We start from the raw sequence: 11695 nt of genomic DNA on the forward strand, positions 1-11695 counted from the left end.
TATTGGGTTTAGTATTTTAGAATTTAACTTAACAAAAATAATTAAAAAAATTGATAAAAAACGACAGGTCTGTCACAATTTTAACATCTCTTTTAAGAATATGGTGTTTTTAAATATGATTCGTATATTTTTATTTATTTTGTATAATTGATCATAAAATCTTTCTTTTATTTGTTGTTAGTTCAATATTTTGATGGGGGTCATGCAGTACAATTTAATTAATTTTAAAATTTGATCGTATCTAATATCTTATTTTTTTTATTTTATTTGGATTGCTAACTCAACAGTAGAGTACTAGACTTTTAAGTGTGACTATGATATTTTACACATTTGGATGAAGCAATAAATTCGTCTAGATTATTAGTAGAGTCTATAAGACCACTATTGATTCTCAAAGGTAATGAATAGAAAAAATAGCATATCATAATAAAAAAATTCTTATTTTATCAAAAAAATATAAATTAAAATAAAAATGGAACTTTGAGTTTATCCTTACTGGACCGTTCCAAAAATAATATAAAAAAATTTGGAAGGGAAGGGGATAGAACAAATTCACATTTATAGTTGGGTATGGTGAATAAATGGATAGAGCCTACTATGGTTCTAATTCTGTTAAAACAAAAAGCAACTAGCTTATGTTCTTAATTTGAATTGAACGATTATCCGATCTAATTAGATGTTAAAAATAGATTAATGTGGGAAAGGGTAAGTTCTCCTGTGAGTGGACCATTAATTCTTTTTCTTTTTTTTTTAATGAATCCTAACTATTCTTTATTATGGATTAGAAATGGATGTGTAGAAGAAACAATATACTGATAAAGAGTATAAATTCCGAAGTTAAAAGAGCGATTGGGTTGCAAAAATAAAGGGTTTGTTATCCTCTTGTAATTATAACGAATATAAACAACGAAGATAAACCAATTAGATAGAAAAAAAAAGAATAAAAACATTTATTGATTGGACTCCCTATTTCCTTTTCAGGATATATTTTATTATTATTATTATATTCTATATACATAATAGAATACGAAATATCCTATTTTGACCATTTTACACTATGTATTATTTAATAACCCAAGAAATGCCTCCTACCCCTACCTACTCTAAGCAGAAATGTAAATGGATGAATTACAAGGATATTTAGAAAAAGATAGATCTCGACAACAATCTTTTTTTTAGGAATATATTTAAATAGTTTATTTTTTATGAACCGGTGAATTTTTTGGGTTATGGCAATAAATGTAGTTCAGTGTTTTTTGAAACGTTTAATTATTCAAATGTATCAATAAAATTATTTGATTTATTTAGTTAATGATTCTTACCAAAATCGATTCCTTGGGCATAACAATTATTTTTTTCCTTTTTTTTTCATTCTTGCTGCAATTAGTATCTTCGCTTGAAGAAAAAAAAAATACCAAACTCTCATAATTTACAATCTATTCAATCAATATTTCCTTTTTTAAGGATAATTTATTACATTTAAATTATCTATCAGATATACTAATACCTCATCCCATCCATATAGAAATCCTAGTCCAAATCCTTTTGATCCTGGATCCCCTGGATGTTTCCCCTTTGCATTTATTATTTTTCTTTCTCTACGAATATTATAATTGGAATAGTCTCATTATTCCAAAAAAAATTTATTTATGTTTTTTTTTAAAAGAGACTATTTTAGTTTTTATATAATTCTTATATATTTGAATGTGAATTTGTATTAGGTTTTTTTCGTAAACAATCTTCTTATTTACGATTAACATCTTTTGAATCTCAGATTTTAATAATAAAATTAATTGATTAAGTAATGATCTAATCAGCGTTTGAATGATGCAAGACTAACTTCAATCATAAAAAGATAAATCGATTGAAGAAGGAGAATCAGACGTTGGGCCGGAGAACATCATATCAGAAGATTGGACGTTGAGCCAGAGGACTGGTCGACGTGCCAATAGAAGAATATTATGTCATGAGTTTAGGCATCGGACTAGAAGGATCGGACATTACGCCAAGAAGATTGGATGTTACAGAAGGTCAACATGTCGATGATCGAGCAATACATTGAATGAGAGGATGATGAACCGAAGGTTCGAACAAAGCACCAGATGAACCAATGATATGTCAAACAACATAATATTCATGTTTTTAATCGGTTGTCTTAATCGAAATAGGTTAGGTCATAATTAAGTTGGATTTGAGTGTAACCATCCCAATTCAATTAGGGCCCATTGGGCCTGATATAGGGTTGAGTTAGGCTTATTGGGAGACCCATTTAGTGACCCATATATGTATCAGGCGATGGTACTACCAGAACAAGTGGTGGAATTGCTTGTAAATTAAAAAGGCATGAAATGTACTTCTTCCAAAAGATACGGTAATGGTACCGTCAATCTTAGGCGCTGGTACCGCTAGTACCCAGAAATCTCGGAGATTTAAATTTTGACTCCATTTTTTGAAATCATTTGAGATATATAAATATCCCACTAATTCCTACTTGGGTAAGCAAGAAAAAGAATCATTCTGAAAAAAGAGTTGTAATCTCTCCTGAAGTGTAGAGTCTCTTCCTCCTACTGTTTAGAGATCTTTCTGAGGGAGGAGTGAGCATTTAATGTAAAAGAGAGAGGTGTAAGGACTCTCTTCTAAGCTTATGAAAAGGAGAAAGAGTTGTAAAAAGAGTATTTGATCTTCACCTATTGAAAAAAGATTGTTAGTAAACATCGGTGGCCTCGACGAAAGAGGAATCGGGAGTGAACGTAGGTCACGATAATCGAACCACTATAAATTCGATGTGCATTTTTGTTCTGATTTTCATTGTCATTACTTATTGATTCAATTGTCTACTACTCTCACTTACATTTTAAGTTAAACATATTTCCAATACGGTTTTGATCGAATGAAGTTTTTAAATCGACGTAATTTTACGAAAGCACTAATTTATCCTCCACCCTCTTAGTGTCATTTTTTGTTCTAATTATTAGTATCAAAGTCAAGTTTTTCTTAATTGGTTTAACACCCGAGAGAGATTAAATATCTTTTGCTGACAATCTAGAGGGTTACTCAATCACTCATCCTCCTATGTTCAATGAGATAAACTATACATATTGAAAAACACAAATGAGAGTTTTTTTGCTTTCTGTATATTTTAATTTATGGAATGTAATCGAACTTAGTTTTTAAATACTCTCTAAACCTATGAATGAATAAATAATTTTTTAAAAAAATATTTTTATTAAATACTAAAGCTATGAATGCTTTGTTTTGTGCTTTAGACAAAATTAAGTTTAATCATATTTCGATATATGAAACTGCACATGACATTTGGCACATACTTGAAATTACTCATGAAGGTACAAGTAGAGTTCAAGAATCTAAGATCAATCTTTTGATCCATAGTTTTGAATTGTTTCGAATGAAACCAAGCAAAACCATTGGTGACATGTACACCTATTTTACGGATATTGTCAATGGTTTGAAAGCACTTGGTAAAAGTTTAACTAATCTTGAACTTGTTAATAAAATTTTATAATCTCTTCCTAAAAATTGGGATCCAAAAGTAACTGCTATTCAAGAAGCAAATGACTTGAATTGCTCATAGGGTCATTAATGACCTATGAAATGACTTGTATGATACATGGTGAACATAAGAACAACCTTCCAAAGAACAAGAAGGATATGACACTTAGAATAAAAGAAGATCACTCCAGCAAAAGCTCAAAGTGACGATGATGACTTTGAACTTCTCACAAGAAAATTTAAAAAATTCATAAATAAAGAAACTAAGTACAAAAATAAACTTAAAAATGATACAATAACTTGTTATGAATGTAAAAGGCTGAGGCATTTCAAAAGCGAATGTCCACAACTAAAGAAGAAGATGCTAGCACATCAAAAGAAGAAAAAAACATTCAAGACGACTTAGGACGAATCAAGTGTATCGAAAGACAAAGAGCAAACCAATGAAGGTGAGGTAGCGAATTATACTTTGGTGGCTTTCGACGACGAGGTATGCAACTCATCTGAAATGTATTTACCTTACAATGAATTACTTGATGCATACAATGATTTGTATAATGAATTTAAGTTAGTTGATAAAAAATATAAATTGCTAAAAAAGGATCATGATTCTCTCTTTATTAAATTTAAAAAATAAAAAATGAGCATGATAATTGCATGTTAATACCTTGAACTAAATGTGAAGAGTTAAATTCATATAAAAAGGAAAATATGTTATTACAACAAACTTTAGAAAAATTTAATATTGATAGCAAATTATTAAATATGATCCTTGCTAATAGAGGTCATATACATAGAAAAGAACGAATCAACTTTGTGCTCAATAAAAGACAACTACTTTTGTTAAAGGACCCACATTGCATGTTGCCTCTAAGGTTAAGTGTAATTTTTGTGGTAGACATATCCTTTTACTTATAAATATTTATTTAAAAAATATGACTCACGTAAATTAGTTTAGGTTCCTAAAGGAACCATAAATGACATAATGCTAATCGATAAAATAGATATATATAATAATCATAAAGGACCAAAAGTTAAATACCTAGAGCAAACTCACCTTTCTTGTAGACATCTCTATAATCGAAAGCTAGGAGCAAAAGATAAAATCTTGATAGTGGATGCTCAAGTTATATGACCGGAGATCCTATACACTTCATAAAGCTCACTAGTTGAAATAATAATAATAAAAAAAATTATTGGCGTAGGAATTATTTATAACAAATCAAATATTTTGATTAAAGATATTTTTTTTTAATGTGTTATACTATTGATCTTTGTCACAATGAAACTCGTTTTTCGATTTTAAATGATGATGCATGGATTTGGTATAAAAGACTATGGCATGCTTATATGAAATTAATCACATAAATTGAAACTAAAAAGAGAATGCATTTTTCTTGAAAATTTCTCTTTCCTATCGAGTTTTCAATAAGAGATTAATGAATCTATTTATGTTATTTTTTATGAATCTCTTGAACTATGAAAGTGATTTTGATGATTTGAATTTGAATGAGTTTTATCCAAATCATGATATTGATGACTTGAGATTTCTTATGTATGAATCGAGATCTTTTACTATTTGATCTCCCATGTTTCTTTTTGTTATTTACTAAAGAGGAGAATTATCTAAATGAATCATGATTTTTCTTTTGATTTCTCAAAATTATAATTTGAGATTTTTTTTATGAATCAAGATCTTCTATTATTTGTTCTCATATGATTCTTTTGTTTTATTAAAGAGAAGACTTATCAAAATAAGTCTTGATCTCTCGATATTCATAACTTAAGATTCATTTATTTCATATAACTCCTTTGTGTTTACGATATCTATACCCCATCATCAAATTGATCACTCTTGATATAAAATTATCTTTATTATTAATATTTGTCATGATTTGAAAATTGACGTAAAGGAAAAAGAATTACAATATTATATTATTCCCTTCTTTCTAATAGTGACAAAGGGGGAGAAAAAATTGCTAGCTTACACACTTCAAGAAGTAAAAATTACTAAACTTGTATATCTCAAAAGAGAAGCAAGAATTGCTAGGTTGCATATCTCAAGAGAAACAAAAAATGTTAGCTTTCACATCTCAAAAGAGAAGTAAAACTTGCTAACTTGCATATCTCTAAAGAGAAACAAGAATTACCAGCTTGCACAAAAATTGCTAACTTACACATCTAAAAAAACTTGCTACTTGCACTTTTCTTCTTTTTGTTGATGAGAAAGAGGGAGAAATAATGATGATTTAAAAATATTAATATTTTGGTATCATACATGTTATGCCCAAACTAATAATGATTTTATATTTTAAAAATATGCATGATGATTTGGAGTTATGCATGCAATACTTCAACTTATGATACAAGTAATAATTATGTTGATATATTATGTTGCATATGATCACTATGATTCATGATTGAAATCATTTCGACTTGAATTCAACGTTTCTCTCAATATGGCATATAGATATAGGGAGTTTAGTTAAACTCTATCATTAATTAGTTGTCATTATAAAAAAGGGAGAGTTTGTTGTCTCGAATTTTGATGATGAAATCAATTGATAAAATTATGATCTAATTACCATTTGAGTGACACAGGACTAACTCCAATCATGGAAAGATAATTTGATCGAAGTAAGAGAATCAGATGTTAGGTCAAAGAGCATCATGATAGGAGATTGGATGTTAGGTCGGAGGACTAGTCGATGTGCCGGTAGAAGGACATCATACCATGAGTTCAGGTATCGGGCCAAAAGGATCGGATATTGTACTAAGAAGATTGGATGTTGCGGGAGTTCAATATGCTGATGATCGGGCAATATACTGAAGGAGAGGACAATACGCTGAGAGTTCGAATGAAGCGTTGGATGAACCAATGACATATCAGACAAGATACAATTCATGTTTGTAATCGATCGTGTCTTGATCAAAGTAGGTTAGGTCGTAATTAAGTTGGTTTTGGGTGTAATCATGTCAAATCAATTAAGGGCCCATTGGGCTTGATTTGAGATTGAGTTGGGCTAATTATGAGGCCCATTCAGTGACCCATAGATGGGATAGGCGATGGCACTATCAAAATAGGCGGTGGAACCACTTGTAAGCTAGAAAAGTACGAAAGGTACTTCTTTCGGAAGACCCGACGGTGGTATCGCTAATGTCAGGTAATGATACCACCCGGACATAGTCTTCAAATTGTGTCAAGCAGTGGTATCACCCAGTGTCAATGCTATAGGTAGTAGAACCGCTTATAAGCTAGAAAAGTACGAAATATACTTTTTTCGAAAGACCCGATGATGGTATTGCTAATCATATGTGTCCTGCAAGCCAATCACGTGAGTGATGGCACATGTGACTTGACACGTAGTCTTTTTGCTTATTATTATTATTTGATATTTTATCACTTTATATTGCATGTTGCTTGAATATATTATGATGTCCATGGATTTGTGCAATATGAATCAAATCGTGATGAAATCATGATAATAAGACTGATTTGCCTTTAAACATAGATTCTAAATAATCTCGGTCATAGGTTACTCAAGAGGGACTTCGAGATAACTGGACAGACTGGTGTACTGTATACTTATCCATATGATGGATGTAGTTGTTGGAAAATCTTTGGGGGGGGGGGGAGGATATCACATGTGCAACGGAAGAACAAATACAAAATTCCCTATTCCTAAAGAGATGTTCGTCGTCATGCGAAGATTAGTGCGCAAAAATCCATAAAACTTAAAACTACGTATAGAACAAGTTGTGTTACCTAGGGAGATCGTATATCCCTGAATCCTCGTATATCTCTAGGAGAGGGTGAAGGAGGTCAAGCACCCTCCTCTCTAGCGGTGATCCACATAGCAGGGCTGCCACGACGCTCCTCCAAACTCCAGGCCTGATCTGAGGTGGAGAGTGGGAGGAGAATAGGAGAGGCAAACAAAGGCTCTAGCATATGAACTACTGAATCCCTCATATTTATAGAGGTCCCCTATTAACTTAACCCTAATGGATCCTCCTCTATTGGGTATTGGATCATCATCCAACTATCCAAGTCTCTTAGATTAGTGGATCTCTATCCAATAATCTATCATGGGCTTTTATTGGATCTCGTCCATGGGATCCAATAATTCAAGGGCTTATTGGATATCCAATAAGATAGGGACTCCGGCGGATATCTCATATCTAAACTTCTACTCATCGCAACGCCTACCATATATGTGTGACCTTCTAGGCCCATTATCGAGCTGACCATGAGTCATACTCGTCAGAACTCCTTCTGGCTCAATGAATTATTAACTCCATAATAATTCACTCGACTCATCGACTACGGACGTACTAGGCCACTACGTTGTAGTCCCTAGACGATACAGGGGAATCAAATCCATTGGACCTATCTTTCCTCAGTTACTAATGTACCTATAGTTCCTCATCCATCTAATATCTCAAAGACCGTATATCGGGTATGGTGTTGTCAAATCCATACGATTTCTACTTGAGTCTTGCTCTGATTGGATTCTCCAAGAGAACTCTTTCTCTCTCAATCCGAATGACCATGGCCAGGGATTTGTTTGAGCAAGAACACATGAGATATTCCTCTCATTACAAAGAGAGTGGTTGATCCTCTATCGACACTTAATAGTCCTCGTAAGGTTGACTGACACTCTCGATGACCGGTTGTACTAGATCTAGGATATCCAAACCTATAAGTCTGATATCAAAGAATGGAGCACTCATACAAGACATTCTTGGTGTCTCAAGTCTAAGGACCAGATATACCACTGAGACTACGAAATCATTGTCTAACAATAAGGTATTATCAACCATCCAATATTTCATAAGCGAATCAATCAGTGAACTCATTCTCTAATGAGCACCTGTATTGTATCCCTAGTGTCCCCACATGATCAACTATGAGACCAGATGCATCCATCATATAGATGGGTATACAATATACTAGTCTGTCCGGTTATCTCGATGTCTCACTTGAGTAACCTATGACCGGGATTATTTAGGATTTATGTTTAAAGGTGAATCAATCTCATTATCATGGTCTCATCACGATCTGATTTTCATTGCACAGATCCAAGGACATCACAATGTATACATGTATATATATGCAATAGTCAATATAAAGTGATAAATATCAAAATATAATAAGCAAAAAGATTGTGTGTCAAGACACACGTGTCATCACTCACGTGATTAGCTTGTTAGGCACCTATGACTAGCAATCTTCAACTTGACCTAAAGTCAATCACTTTTGTATCCGATCCCCATCAGACCCCTATGACGCTCAAAGACAATTTGAGACAATGACTTTGTTAGTGGATCTGCAATATTATCTTCGAATAAAATTCTTTCCACTGATACATCTCCTCGGGTCACGATCTCACTGATCAGGTGGAACCTCCTCAGAACATGCTTAGATTTTTTATGAGAGCTGGGTTCCTTCACTTGAGCAATCACCCCGTTATTATCGTAATATAAGGAAATTGACTCCTCACTACTTGGCATGACTCCTAGATCTGTGATGAACTTCTTCATCCAGACTCCCTTCTTTGCTGCCTCTATTGTAGCAATGTACTCCGCCTCTATGGCCAAGTCAGCAGCAATGTCTTGCTTGGAACTTTTCCAGCATACTGCTCCTCCATTCAAGGTGCACACATACCCCGAATTCGACTTGCTATCATCGACATCAGATTAAAAACTTGAGTCCGTGTAGCCTTTAATCCTGAGGCTACTATCTCTATATACTAGTAAAAGATCCTTAGTTCTTCTCAAGCACTTAAGGATACACTTTACTGCTTTCCATTGTTTCAAGCTTGGATCCACCTGATACCTACTCGTGACACTCAAAGCATGCGCTATATCAAGCCTGGTACATAGCATGACATACATGATAGACCCTATTGTTGAGGTATAGGGTATCCTATCCATGTTCGCCCTTTCTTCAAGAGTCTTTGAGGACATACTCCTAGAAAGCGATATCCCATGTCTCATCAGTATGAGACATCTCTTGGAATTTTTCATGCTAAACCTTTTGACAATGGTTTTTATATACCTAGACTGGGACAAGCCAAGCATCCTCTTGAATCTATCTTTATAAATCCGAATCCCAAGTTATAGGATGCTTTCCCTAAGTCCTTCATGGAGAAGTGTCTAGATAACCAAGCCTTTACTATGGATAGCATTCCTACATCATTCCCAATGATCAGGATATCATCCACATATAACACCAAAAAGTTGATAGCGCTCCCACTTACCTTCATATACACACAAGGCTCATCTTCGTTCTTAACGAAGTCATAAAATCTAATTGCCTCATCAAATCTTATGTTCCAACTTCAAGAAGCTTGTTTTTAGTCTATAAATGGATCTAAGCAACCTGTACACCTTATCTGGGCAGTTTTTAGACATAAATCCCTTAGGTTGTATCATATACACCTTCTCCTCGAGGTTCCTATTGAGGAATACAGTTTTCACATCCATATGCCAGATTTCATAATCATAGTGTGTTGCAATAGCCAATATAATTCGGATGGATTTTAGCATTGCTACAAGTGAGAAGGTTTCATCATAGTCAATACTTTGCCTTTGACGATACCCCTTAGCCACTAGCCTTGCTTTATAGGTCTCTACTTTTCCATCTACTCCAATCTTTTTCTTAAAGATCAACTTACAACCGATGGGTACAATACCCTCGGGCACATCAACTAGGTTCCAAACCTTGTTGGAGTACATAGAATCCATCTCAGAATTCATGGCTTCTTGCCACTTCCTGGAGTCTATACTCATAGTAGCCTCCTCGTAGGTTTGAGAATCAATATCCTCAACATCCTCTCATCTAAAATATCCTACATATCTCTCAGGAGAATAGGATACTCTGTTGGACCTACGTAAAGTTGGAACTTGTGTATTAGGTACCTAAACAGACTCAGGCTATAGAGTGGTGCTTGAGCTAGGTTCTCCAACCTCGCTCAACTCTATCTTGCTCCCACTATCTCCGCCAAGAATGTGTTTCTTCTCAAGGAACATCGCTCTCTTGGCTACAAAGACCTTTTGGTCCTCGAGATGATAGAAATAATACCCACAAGTTTCCTTGGGGTATCCTATGAACTTGCACCACTCCGTCCTTGATTCCAACTTATCGTGGTTGTGTCTTTTAATGTAGATAGGGCAACCCTAAATCTTAATAACATTAAGATCGGGCTTCTTCCCTTTCCATATCTCATATGATGTAGATACTACTGACTTAGTTGGAACTATGTTCAGAAGGTAAGCTGCGGTCTCTAGGGCATATCCCCAGAATGAGATGGGTAGGCCAGCAAAACTCATCATGGACTGTACCATATCTAACAACGTACGATTCCTCCTTTCAAACACACCATTGAGCTGAGGTATATAAGGAGGTGTCCATTGGGATAAAATTTCATAGTCCTTGAGGAACTGGGTAAACTTTGTACTTAAGTACTAACCTCCTCAATCTGATCGAAGAGTCTTGATACTCTTTCCAATCTGGTTCTCTACTTTATTCTTATACTCTGAATTTCTCAAAGGCCTCGGACTTTTACTTCATTAAGTACATATGTCCATACCTTGAGAAATCATTAGTAAAGGTAATGAAGTAGGAGTAACCACTAATGGTATGAGTTGACATGGGTCCACATATATCACTATGTATGAGTTCCAATAGCTCAGTGGCTCTCTCTCCAGTTCCACTAAATGGAGAGTTGGTCATTTTTCCACGAAGGCAAGGCTCGTAAGTTGCATATGACTCATAGTCGAATGGATCTATATATATCCATCTTTTAGCAATTTTTGAATCATTCCCTCATAAATGTGACCTAGCCTATAATGCCACAAGTATACATTGCTCACCTCATTTTGTTTTATCTTAAACACACTTAAATTAATGATATGTAGAGTAGTGTCTAGCATAAACAAACCATTATGCAATGTTCCTTTTTTCGTGATAATCTCATTATCTAATAATATTGAACAACCATTATTCTCAAAAATTAATTTATATCCACTAACTGTCAAATATGAAATGGAGATAATATTTTTGATAATAGAAGAACAAAATAATATGCATATAATGCAATAATAGCTCCACCAGGCAGATGTAATAACTTTTGCTACTGTAGCAACTTTTGCTCCATTGCCCATCTTGAGGTCCATATTGCCT

The sequence above is a fragment of the Musa acuminata genome, chromosome BXJ1-8 (assembly GCF_036884655.1).
Source record: "Musa acuminata AAA Group cultivar baxijiao chromosome BXJ1-8, Cavendish_Baxijiao_AAA, whole genome shotgun sequence".
NCBI lineage: Eukaryota > Viridiplantae > Streptophyta > Magnoliopsida > Zingiberales > Musaceae > Musa > Musa acuminata.